We start from the raw sequence: 13295 nt of genomic DNA, 5'->3' as shown, positions 1-13295 counted from the left end.
AAAACACAAAACCGTAGAAGACATTGATTCCCAGCAGAAAACTTCCTGCAGCTGTATGTAAGGAACCTATCTGTAAAATTTTTGGAAAAATTTTAAGCCAGTAAACTGACCTCATTAGGTCATTAATTCATTTCTTGTGTCTGTCTGTTGAAAATGCTGAACAATGACAGAGAGCTTTCTTATTTATTTGCACTTAAACAAGTGACAATTAAAAAAACAGTAGTATTCACTTCATAGCTAGAACTGGGGAAACTGGCCCTAAATTATCACCTTTACCTCTAAAACTAGACTACCAGGACAATATTTAAAAAGACTGTAATTACACAGTAAGAATATTGTTGCAAAATTGTCTGAAAAGAAGGTTGGTCCACATTTTACAATCTGTGCTGAAGCAAAAAAGTGTGGTTTCTAAAAAGATATGGAGAAATTAAAACAGCTGAATGAACAAAAACATTTCAATAGTGTCCCTAGTTTATAACCCCATTTTGTACTACAGGTGAATGTGTATGTTATAAGAACAAGAGGCAAAAACTCATTTTTTCCAGAGTATGGGGGCTGGAATTGAATAGTTCAAATCCCCTTGTGCACTGTCACAGTTTCAAGGCAATTGCACCTGCACCTCTATGATTCACCCCAGGAGTGCCCAGTGAGGTCTCCGGTCTCCAGCCATCACCTGTCTCTGGGCAGGGACTTCCCCCTCCCCCCCAGCTGTCTTCTAACCAGGGGTTTTACGCCACATTGTTCCATGCTTCACACTGTGATATCTACAGCAAGCCAGTCTATGTAATGTATCAGAGGGGTAGCTGTGTTAGTCTGGATCTGTAACAGCAGCAGAGGATCCTGTGGCACCTTATAGACTAACAGACGTTTTGGAGCATAGACTAACAGACGTTTTGGAGCATGAGCTTTCGTGGGTGAATACCCACTTCGTCAGATGCATGTGACCCACGAAAGCTCATGCTCCAAAACATCTGTTAGTCTATAAGGTGCCACAGGATCCTCTGCTGCTTTTACAGTCTATGTAATGACCATTTTCTCTGCAACAGAATATTGCCAGCAGTTATCAGTTACCACACAACTCTAAGCAAGCACATTTATTCTTAAGGTAAAAGCATTTACCGAGAAAAACATAATAAAACCAATAAGCAGACTTAGACACCAGGAATTACCCATTACTATTTTGAGGGCTGTAGTAGTAAAAAGTCCGTCCAACTCCTCAGCAAGATTGGGGTCCCTCAGAGAAAATGTCACAGATGTTTGCTAGATCAAAAAGAAGGCTGAGTCAGTTCAAACTTATCCTTTTATATCAAAGGTCTTCTTTGTTTCCTATTCTTTGGAACTGCCTGAACCAGTATATTCAAACACCTCCTGAGGTGTTTGAACTTCCCTGGAGTTATTTACAATCTCGGGGTAATCACCCTCCACTGTTTTTAGTTCCTAGAGGAGCTCTAGTAACATCTACCCCATGGGGTAGAACACAATCATACACAACTTATTCATAAAGTTAATACAATGGGCCCTAGATTACCACATGGGGTTGCAATATCTGTCACATATTTGGACACAGACTCAGTATTTCTTAAAGGAACTCTGTCCCATTACCCTGTCACTAGAACCCATTACCCTTGGCAATAGTCACCACTATTTACAAGCCACCATTTGTATACTTCAAACAGGATTTTGCCTCTGGGTACTTTGCATTCATTTTCATGTTGGGAGTTAGCTATGGTATAGGATATGAGGAGTTTGGATTATAGACTTTTTTTAGTAATGGCATTGTTTATCTAGCCATTGTACAGTTTCTATTGTCAGTTTTTACCCCTCATTAGTTTAAATAAAGCCATTCATGGAGGACTTCCCACATGCAATGATTTTACTGTTTTCTTGTGTATTTTTGTAGGCTCCTTGGACTGTAAGCATTGCTCCCTTTAGAGCGTGTGGTTCTGGGTTTCTGTTGTGGTGAGTCCACCTCATACAGGGCCTGAAGGGGTTAAGGTGGCTAGGTGGGTCAATTAACTGCCTAGGCTGCACCAGGAGGAGGAGCCGAGGGGCAAGGAGGACTAATTAGACATGGAGCTCAGGGGAGAAGAACAGGAGGGGCCTGCATAGAGCCTAGTAGCTAGAGTAATAGAAGGCTGCAGAGAGAGAGAGAGGCTACAGTCTCCAGCCTTAGGGTGAGAGAAGACAAGGTAGGAAGTAGCCCAGGGACACAGCAGTAAGATTTAGGACTGTGCAGATCTTGACTGCTTGTTGTAGGGTCCTTGGCTGGAACCCAGTGTAGAGGGCGGGCCTGGGTTTTCCTACCAGCCACTGGGGAAGTAACTCCATTAAGGGAAAACAGCTTGGGACAGTGGATTCGGAGAGATTTTGATACATGTCCTCTCCCTGGAAGGGGAAGAACTACAGTGACCTGGCTAGAGGGCCAAGCTATGAAGTGGAAGCTGTTGAGTCCCAAGAGAGTGTGGCAGAGAAATACTGAGTAACTGCAGGAAGGGGTGTCACACTGGCAGAGCTAATCCCCAGATATAGCCAGATGAGGTGCTCCAGTAGTGAATAGAGTACCCTGAGGCTTCTATTCTATTCTCCCTGGGGCTGCTGCAGCCTGATAGGTAAGCAGGCAAAGAACAACTAGAACTGTTCTCCCTATGATCCAGCAGGTAGTCAGTGGGGGAGCTGCTGAGCAGCTGCTGAAGGAGCGGGACAGTAGCAGCTGAGAGCACTCCCACTTCTCATCAGATCTGATTCTGAGACAGCAAGGGAAGCTATGGGAGTTAGAAGGGAAGCAGTGCTGAGAGGGCTGATTATTGCAGGGCACAGCTCGGGGAACATGTTTTCGAATAGTCAGTAAGTGCAAACTTCCTTAGCACAGCCACTCTTGAGAGCCAGAAGTGTCTCTTGGGCCACTGGTAGGACACCACTAATAGTATCTTCTGCTTAAAGTCTGAAGACTGCAGCCTAAGTGATAGCACCATTATGTAGAAGAAAGTGGATGGAGTCTCCATGACAGTGGCATTTTGAATGTTTGTTTTTTGCTCATATAAAAGTAGCTTTAAAGAAATCTAAAAAGAAGGTGGGTGGGTGGGTGGAGGGGAATAAATGTCCTCAGGACAATGTTAAAAATCACTTTCTGTTCTCAGGTGTTCAAAGACTGAGCTTCATTTCCTACGCCTACAATATGTCAATGGACTGTTAAGGCAGTTTGTTGTTCATTTTTAGTATAGCTAAGGCACTTCAGAAACATTTGTAAGGCTTTGCCATTCTTTGTCACAGGATATAAGTGATTAGAATATACCTGGCCATTTTTAATGCTTAAATTCAAAATAAATAAGTCTTATCATGTTTACGTGTTGAATAGAGGCTGGGAAAAGGAGAGCTGCTCACTTCACTCCCTCCCTGCCCTGGGTCCTACTTGCTTTTTTTTATTCCCCCTTCCCCCCCATCATTGGCTCTGGGAAGCACTTTAAAAACCAAAATGAGAAATGGATTTTCTGCCTCTCTCAGGAATCTTGACTTGCTCAACTCCTTCTATTAGATCCCACCATTTCAGTGACTTGAAATTTCTAAATCCTATTTCTCAACATGAGGTGGGGGAATGGCTGAGCAATTGCTCTTCTCGCTCTTGTAGAGAAGCTCTGGTGTTCTCGCAAGGAAGAAACATTTTTAGCTAATTCACTGAAAATTGCAAAAACACATTATAGTATATAATTGTATAAGATTAAAATTAGGCCAATACAACTTTAGTTCACCTTGAAGCAGAGACAAATTGGAACAGGCTCTTTATAAAACTGAATCTCCTGATGAACTTGGTGGGAAAATTTGATGTGGACGCAGTAGCAAAATGAGGTCAGACACACTCACAGGATTAAGCGGCAGGCCACAACTTTTATTAAACTTTACCATGGGGAGGGGGGCTACCTGCCCATCACCCATACTCTCCTGTACTGGGCATTGAATTGGTTCCAGTGTGGGGGTTACGGGCCTTCTTACCATATAAGTAGGCTCTCCTCACTCTACCCCCCAGGACTCGGCTCTCTCAGTTCTAACACCCTCTTCCCTGCAAGGGGGACAGAGGATGCAGGAGGCTGGGGACTCTGCCCACGAGGACCAGAAGATCTCACTCTACAAGACCAAGACCCAGCACCAAAATCCCTATATCTTTTACCTCAGGGAACTATTAATTTTATTCTTAACCACACTGGCCACAGTACCTCAATTAGGTACTAAGCTTGTTTCTACTCAGCCCACTGTGGCTTGCAGGTGCTGCTAGGAAGGCAAAAAAACCCTCCGTGGTCCTCTGCCAATTGGCCCATGAGAGAGAAAATTCCTCCCTGACTCCCTAAAGAGGTGATTTGGCTAGACCTGAAGCATCTATCAGTCTGAGTTCCTGCTCCTAGTTCGGGTGCGTAGGGTGGGCTGGTGGAATGGAGCAGAAAGCGGCTCCACATGGCCCCTGTGCGGGGCTAAATCCTGAGAGCTGGGAAGTGCTGGCAGATCAGCCCCCTTCTCCCCCAGCTGGCCAGTGGATGCCAGAGACTCCCAGCTGGAGGAGCTACTTTTTGTCCCTTGGTGAGTGCCTCCCTCTGTTGCTGCTGGGGCTGTCCCTCTTTCACCGCTGGCCCCATCAGGTTCCCTCACCCTTTGATGCAGGTGGGTGGCATTTCTGTTCAGTGGGAGCTGGATTTGGCTGTTAATATCTCTTTGCCATAAGACTGATAGGAATGAAAATTGTAAGGCTGTTCTTTCTTTCAGTGCATTTTGAAGGTGTAAATTTCAAGAGGTAATGAAATTTTGAAAGTGCTTGGAAGAGGAGGAGGAGGAGAGAAAAAACAAACAAAAACCCTACCATGTTGGATTGGATACACTGGAGTTGAAATCATAAATGTGACAATAAGCCCATAAAAAGTACAGGATCTTTTTACATGAATTTTAAAATGCAGTTCAGACATGTAATACTCAAGCTCCTACAAACTTTACATGACTTTTAAAAAAAAAAAGTGAGAAAAATCACAGGCATCTACTTTCAGTAAAACAGAGCAGGAAATTTGCAATAAAGAAAACCTTAAAAATATGCACACACAACAGGTGCCGACCTCTGCAATAAAAAAGTTTCACTATATAATCCAAAAGTGAACTGCAGCTAGAATTTAGCACTTGTAAACACTTTGATGCAAACAGCTAGCATGGATGATAAAGATGAGGAATGTTGAAAAAGAGACCAAGAAGCATGTTCTGGTTCATCTCACTTGGCAGGGGGAGACACCAGGGTGTCGTTTTGTTTTTGTTTTGATTCCATTTCTTCTCATCCTAAGGAAAATCTGCCCAAACTCTCCAACACAACACGTTTTATCACAAATAGTCTGGTGTGCCAAATTCAGCCATGATGTAGCCCCACTGGATTCAACGGAGTTATGCCAGTGACAAGTTTGGCCTCAGTTATCTGGACTTCCCTTTGGCCTATTTTTAAATGTTGAACTTGCTGGTAAAATTGGGAAGGCCAGTTTATGCATCCTAGAAAGCTCTCCTAGGTGTCAATGAGTCTAGAATAATTTGCAACTTGCCTACCACATTAATCAATGTTATTGCTTTGTTTGAAATTATATTGCTGGATTTTCAGGACTCTTTTTACTTCCTCCCTATTGAATTTCCCATTTGAAAAATAACCCAGTACATTACTTTATTGAAAAACAAGTCAATCTTGTTTTAACCAACTTCAGTTGAAAGCAGAGACCTGTAGCTTACAGATCTTCATTTCTTGCCTTCTGTTTTTGTAGAAGCAGTGAAAGAATTGCCTGTGGATGGTGGAGAGAGAGTACTAGTTTCAATGACAGCCTGATGACAAAAGCAAAAAGCTGCTGAATCTTGGAGAGTTGAAGTGCACAGTCCACTGTCATCCATCTGAACATCTCTATCTGAATTCTAATTAGTGTGCATGGTTCTGTTCAGCTGCCTGAGATGGCTATTGGGATGGCACCCTAAAAATACATACAATAGATTTTAAAGGGAAAACTTCATGGCAGCCATTCCTAATCCTGGCATGTTGATTACAAAAGGGACACCACGAGAAGAAGGGTTATATATGTGACTGCATTCTTTGTACAATTCTAAAATGTTCTTGATAATATATATTATAACTTTGACACACTAAAATAAAAATTCCTCCTCCTGAGTCCTGGCTACTCTCAGCTGACCTTGAACTTCTTTGCAAAATGCATTTTGGCCTAAGCAGTAATAATATGCATCACTCATAGTGCTTTCTTCCATAGATCTCAGATCTAAATCATAGATCTCAAAGATGTCCTCCTGGTGCAATTTTACAATGCAACAGAGTAATAACAGAGCTAGACCCATTTTGGGTTCAATCTGGAAACTCCGTAAGCTTGAGAGTGTGATGGGGCCCCTTTACTGTGGGACCTTTTGAAAGCCATCTTCTTTTCTTTCTTGTATATCATCACTCTGTGTGTGTGTGTTTGTGTTTGTTTCTGTATAAACTCAATTGCATTTCAGGCTGTATTGGTGGTTCTTCAGAAAGTTCTTCAGAGTGCACAGTCAACCTGTGGAACTCCTTGCCTGAGAAGGTTGTGAAGGCTAGGACTATAACAGGGTTTAAAAGAGAACTAGATAAATTCATGGAGGTTAAGTCCATTAATGGCTATTAGCCAGGATGAGTAAGGAATAGTGTCCCTAGCCTCTTTTGTCAGAGGGTGGATATGGATGGCAGGAGAGAGATCACTTTATCATTACCTGTTAGGTTCACTCTCTCTGAGGCACCTGGCATTGGCCACTGTCAGCAGACAAGATACTGGGCTGGATGGACCTTTGGTCTGAGCCAGTATGGCCGTTCTTCTGTAGCTACAGGCCCCTAGGCAAAGTGAGAGTTATTGGTCCAATTACTCCCCAGCCAATGTATGCTACACCTGGGGCCTTGCACTCTGGAATAGGTCAGAAGAAGATGGCTTAACCCATGGCCACATCAAGTCCCAACTGCCCAATTAACTGCCAGTCTTTCACAAAGTCTCATTAGTATTATGTGAAGTAGCAATGTACAGTGTGCTCTGTTAACAAGCTTTGATAAAATGGTACCTAAGGCAAGGATTTTGCTGTGCAAGCTGTAACACATTTATTTTTGTCTTTTAAAACTTTTTTTAATTTAACCATTATTTTCTGAATGTGAGTTGTACTACAGAGGCTTTCCTTAAGAGTAGCAGGCAGGGAGGTGCACAGGTGTGGAACAGCTGTTAACAATTCCACCAGGAAATAGACCTTGGTGGGAATCTGAAATTTACATATGGTCTGCAGTTCTCTTCTCTGACAAGAGCTGTAGTCACACTCTCCACACTTGCCCTGTGCAGCTTTAAAAGCCCACTGTGCACATTTGAAAGGCAATAGCATTGAGAAATGCGGCGCATTTCACAAAACCAAACCAAAAAACTTTCATCTGATTGGTCCAACAAGCTATAAATTAATATTTGTTCCAGCTGACTAAAAAGCTGGCACTTTTCGAAGCCAGCCAGATGGGAAATTAATGACTAGCAAGTCAGTACAGTTAGTAATGGAAGACTAATACACTTCATTTTTGCAATGGGAAGTGCAGGTGATACATTATCAGAAAACAAAAGAATAGTTTGAGTGGTGCATGCCTACCTCCTCACCTTTCAGATTTCTGCTCCCCCTGTCCTTCTGCTCTGCCAGCCAATTTTGACACCCTTTTCATTTCTTCCCACAAGCATCTGCTACCTTTTATCTATGTTATCTCCTGGGTGTGAATGCCTTCTGTTGTGATAATGGGACCCACCAAAAATGGGCTCACTTCGAGAGAGACTGAAACAGATTTTCAGGCATTTGTATAGTAATCCTAGAACTTTGAGAAAAGACCTACAATCATTACCAAAGTCATACCAAGAAGGACCTGATGTATGCTGGAAATCTTGTTTTGATATGTGTGCATTTGTTGAATGTTTTGGCTTTTTAAGATCATATGTTCCAGAGCTGGTAAAGCAGACATATATTGAATGTTCAAAGTTCCCCTGTTTCATGTTAAAGGTATCTGAGTTAAAAAGCCTATTGGAAGGATTTCTATGAATAGGCCATTAGCTGTGGACTGAAACATGTAAAACCCAGATTGACCTGTGCAAAGAGTGAGGATTTTGCTTGTTTGTTTTTTTTATCCATCTGTTTTGCTTTTGTGTGTGCGTGCGCGCCAAGAGGTGAGTCTGAGGGCCAAACCTGGTGAATTTTAGTCTCACAATGAGTGAGTTACCCTATTCCTCTTCTCTAGTATGAAGGAAAATTTAAGGACTGTTTCTAACTTCTGAAAGATAAAGAATATGAAACTTCTTGTCCACTTATTGAGGAATCTGTTGCCCTGGTCGAGTGCTCTTATATAAAAGACCAAGAATCAGCTTGATAAATACAGCTTTTATGCTAACTGTACTACTCTTTGCCTTTTGTCATGCATCCATGCATTTTCAGTGGAACTTGTCTCTGGCATGTCTTTCTGGATATCTCATCTCAAAGACTGATAGGATAAAAATTGAGCTCCATATTTTCACTCCTTTCATGGAAATTCCACCATACTCTCCTTGTTACCTACACTCACAATCTCATGTTGTATTCGGTACCTTTCTCTCCCTCTCCCCTACATGCAGGCTGTTGCCAAACCTTAGTTCATCCTCTCTAACATTTCTAAATTTCATCTGTCCCACTAGATGCCCATCACCAAAATGTCTGTCTGTCTGTCTGCTCTAATTCTCTCTTGCTTTGAATATTGTAAATTGTAATTTGCTGTGGCATGCTTGACACTCCATCGACTATGCATCTACCAAGGTTGTCATCTCATCTATTTCTCTACCAGTGTCATTCCTCTTCTTCAATCTCTTCCATGACTTCTTCTTGCGTTATTCCTCAAGTTTAGGATCCTTGTTTTCATCTGCAAGCCTGTGCACCACTCTTTTTCAGCCCACATCTCTACTCTAATTACTTCCTACTCCCTTCAGCATTTTCTTTGTTCCACTGACAGCTCTTAACTAATCCCTCCTTTTGTTTTGTATTCCTCTGCTCAGCTTCCTGCCGCCTTCCATTCTGTTCCATGACCTTGGTGTGCCTTCATTGTTTTGATGCAGCAAGGTTCTCTCCTGCTTCTCTTGCAACTACTTCCTTAAACTGTACTTCTTACAGTTACAATGCTAATCCAGTATCTCCAAAAGTGCTGCTATTTATGTTAAAAATAAAATAAATCCTGAATGGAAAGTAATGATTCCCTATTCTTATTGCCCAGTACTTTTATGTTGTGTCTTCCACTGTAAATTCCTTGGCTTAGGGACCTTGTCTCCTTCATGTTCTGTACTGTCTGTGCAGCAGATATTTTGTATTCAACAAATAAAAATATAATCATGCTAAATACCAATCATTCTACAGTGTCTCATAATTTCCAGTGTAGGTGAGGTGGACTCTACAAGGTGGTATTAGATCTAAGCCAATATGACCTCCATTTTCCTCTAAGATTTACTCATACTCCTTTTAAAAATATTAACTGTAAAACTAGATTTTATTCTACTTTATGTTGGAAACAAATTGCTGATTCAACTGAAACTCCCCATTCTTTCTCACTGCAACTTTTTCAGTGTAGGGTAACTTGTTTTGGTTAGTCATGATCCTTGTTTTGAAACATACCTGGTTGTACAGTTTAGTTCCCTTTTTTACAAAAACATGTCAATACATAGTTGTCAATACAGTCCACAGCTGTTAGTTTCCTTTTTGCTACAGATTTGCACATGTAGATTAGTTTACAGCCACCTCAAAGCTTTGCTCTTCCTTTATAGGTGGTCTACAGTCTTCAGATATTCTTCTACATTAAGGTGCAAATTATCCCCTTTGAGGAGTACAGAGGTGTGCTGACAGCAGTAGGTAACCCTTCAGATTTCATCTTACCTCTTCTTTTCCTTTCTCCCTACAGGCTTAAATATCTGAAGGCAGGTCTACACTATAAATGCTGCATTGGCGCAGCTGCAGTGCTTTGATGAAAATGCTGTAAGCCAGTGGGAGAGAAATCTCTCATTGGCTTGGTTACTTAGCTACTGCCTCCCATGGAGATGATGTTGGAGGGAGAAGCTCTGCCACTGACATAGCGCTGTCTACACAGAGGGTTATAGTCAGTATAACTACATCACTCAGGGGTGTGGATTTTTCACACCCCTGAGTAACGCAGTTGTATTGAAGTAAGCATGTAGTGTAGACCTGGTCTAAATGTTTAATTGAAGCTCATTCTTTTGTGTATTCTGATATACACAAATTATAAATATTTTGTGTCTAGAATACTATTAAAAATGTTCAGTCATGTACAGGATAAGATGCAGGAAACAAGATTGAAATCCAGAAAATGTAACATCCAAAGTTTTTAAGCAGCTAAAAATATCGGCTTGATTGAAATGATTGACAATGCCTGTTTTAGAAAGCGTAGCATATCTTACTCCTACTGAGATCAAACTTAACAGTCAGCCATCTCTCGCTGGAAGAGGCCATAAACAGTAATGGAATAAATCCAGGGCAAAGTACCATTTTCTGAGGTGGGTGTTTTGTTTTTGTGTGTGTGTGTGTGTGTGTGTGCGCGCGCAGTGTAGATGGGGATTAAGAAGTAATTATAGGATTAGTACATGCTTAACTGTACATTATGAATTTATCTGCATGGCAATAATAGGAATAGGTTTCTTATTAGAAAAAACTGATTCTAGTTTTCCCAGCTCAACCCCCTGCGACTATCAAACTCATCCACATACATACTATGTCAGGATTTTCTTCTGTAAAATGTTTTAGTATATGGAATATGGGGGGGAAGGGAATCATTAACTCCTAATCCCTGATTTAAGCAAGATAAAAACTCTGAATGCTATAGCTATTAGTGGAAATAGAAATACAAATATGACATCAAAACTTTACTGTTTTACTCTTTCCACAAGCCTAGCAACAAACTCTCCCCACCTTAAATGACATAAATGGCAAAAGAAGTCTTCAAATACTAAAGAGAATATTTTCTATGATATGTAGTAAGGTAGATGGAAAGCCAAATTCTGCTTGTGTAACTCACACAATTCATCACATTGCTTTCAGTGAGACAAATTGTAAAATGGATAGAACTTAGACTGTACTACATAATTCAAATATAATGTTTAACAGTCTGCCCCAACTTGTATTTAGCTCTGACACTCTTTCCTTTCCTAGACCTGAAGAAGAGCTCTGTGAAGCTCTAAAGCTTGTACCTGGCACCACAGAAGGTTAGCCCAATAAAAGCTATTACCTCACCTGCCTTGTCTCTCTCATATCCTGGGACTGACATGGCTACAACAACACTACAAACAATTTATGGAAAATATGGAATTTTGTGGTTTAAAATGGAAACTTCACAACATGAAGAAGAGAGAAGCAAGACTGAACAGCAACATCTACTTCCTGAGAAAATGCAAGAAACAAAACCTTTCCAGAGGACTCAACATCTATAATCCTCTGACTACATACAATTCCAAATATGCTGAACTGTTCTGCAGAAGGACCTCAGAAAACATGAGAACCATCTCTGCACCTCACATGCTTCAGAAGAGACCACCTCAACAAATAATCAGATGCTCCCAGACATTGGAAAGGAAAAAAAAATCAGGGAACTTACTGGGAGATCAGGCAAGAAACCCAAAACAATTATCAAAAAAACCTGATTCAGCCATCCAACACAAAAACAAAAAATGGAACCAACTACAGCAACTCCTCAACCAACAGAACATGGCTCCTGGGAGAAATCAAGACACTATGACCTACCACATGAACACTACATGACACCGCAACGTCATCAACCTATCAAGGCTACCCCTAACCAGATCTGAAATGTCTGTGTTCTCCAAAGGACTGAACTTCTGCCCCCAGCCGAGAACCTGATGTTATGCTAACACTTGGAGAACTATAAGAATTCTGCCATTAACTCTGCCTCAAAGAATTCTTTCACAACAAACACACCACCACCCACAACTATCACATCCTCCCTGACAGTCATAAGAAAAAAAGAATCATCTGACTGGACAACCCTATGATTCTAAGAGCATCCAAATGCCAGAAAGCAAGGGGCTCACTGGGATCAGGTTATGAGTTTTGTGACCAGTGTACCTAATTCACTGTAAAAAATGATATCTAATAGGTGTCATGTAATGTATCATTGGAAGACTAAACTCACTGATCACTAATATTCTTGCATGATGTATCTGGTGTGTATTAAAAGTTATGGATATATCAGGCGTGTTGTGGGAGTTGGTAAACAGGTCTTAATAAACACAGGAATACGTATTTGCTTCTCTGAGCAGCCCAGTTGTCAGGCAGAGACAATGAAGGTCCATTTACATGTTGGCTTGATAGGTGAACAAAACTAACAAATGGGGAGCAATAGCTTCCAGCAGGGAACGGACAGCTCCGAGCAGGGTCGGCTCCAGGCACCAGCTTAGCAACCAGGTGCATAGGGCAGCCACTCCAGAGAGGGGCAGCATGCCCAGGTATTTGGCGGCAATTCGGCAGAGGGTCCCTTGCTCCCATTCAGAGCAAAGGACCTCCCGCTGAATTGCCGCAGATCGCGACTTTTTTTTTTTTTTTTTTGCTGCTTGGGGTGACACAACCTCTGGAGCTGGCCCTGGCTCCGAGAATGGGGAAAGGGGATAAAAATCCCTGACAAGGAGAAACTATATCTCTGTGCGGCATGGACTCTCAAGTGCAAGGTTTTCTAGGCATAAGCAAGAAATCCCCAGCCTTTAGCCTGGGTTAGTCCTTAAGGATATATTGAGCTTGCTTATTACAGAAGCTGCTATTAGCTTTAGAAACTTAAGAGTGGAACTCATCTGTGTGTATGTTTACCTGCTTAAACCGTGTAAATAACTCTCATTTCCTCTTCCTATTAATAAATCTGTTTATAATTTATTATAGTATTGGATACAAGAGTTGTCTTTGGTGTGATATCTAAGGGCATGGAGTAACTTACTGGTTCTTTGGGACTGGGATTAACCTGAATATTATTGTGATTTTTTGACATAAGAGATCATCTACCACAAAGGCAAGCTTGCCTGGATGGCAAGATAGATTGGAGTAACTAAAGGGACGGTCTGTGACTCTATGGTTAGATTGTTATAGTACCTGAAGAGTTTACAAATGATCGTTGGTTGGTAAAATCTAAGTATGTAACTCACATCCAATTTGGGGTTTGTGCCCTGCTTCTTAACTGCCTTCCCTGAGGTTGATATTCATGCTCTTGAGGACAGTTGACCAACATAGCT

This window comes from Chelonoidis abingdonii, chromosome 5, assembly GCF_003597395.2.
Source record: "Chelonoidis abingdonii isolate Lonesome George chromosome 5, CheloAbing_2.0, whole genome shotgun sequence".
NCBI lineage: Eukaryota > Metazoa > Chordata > Testudines > Testudinidae > Chelonoidis > Chelonoidis abingdonii.
Note: the sequence above shows the minus strand (reverse complement) of the source record.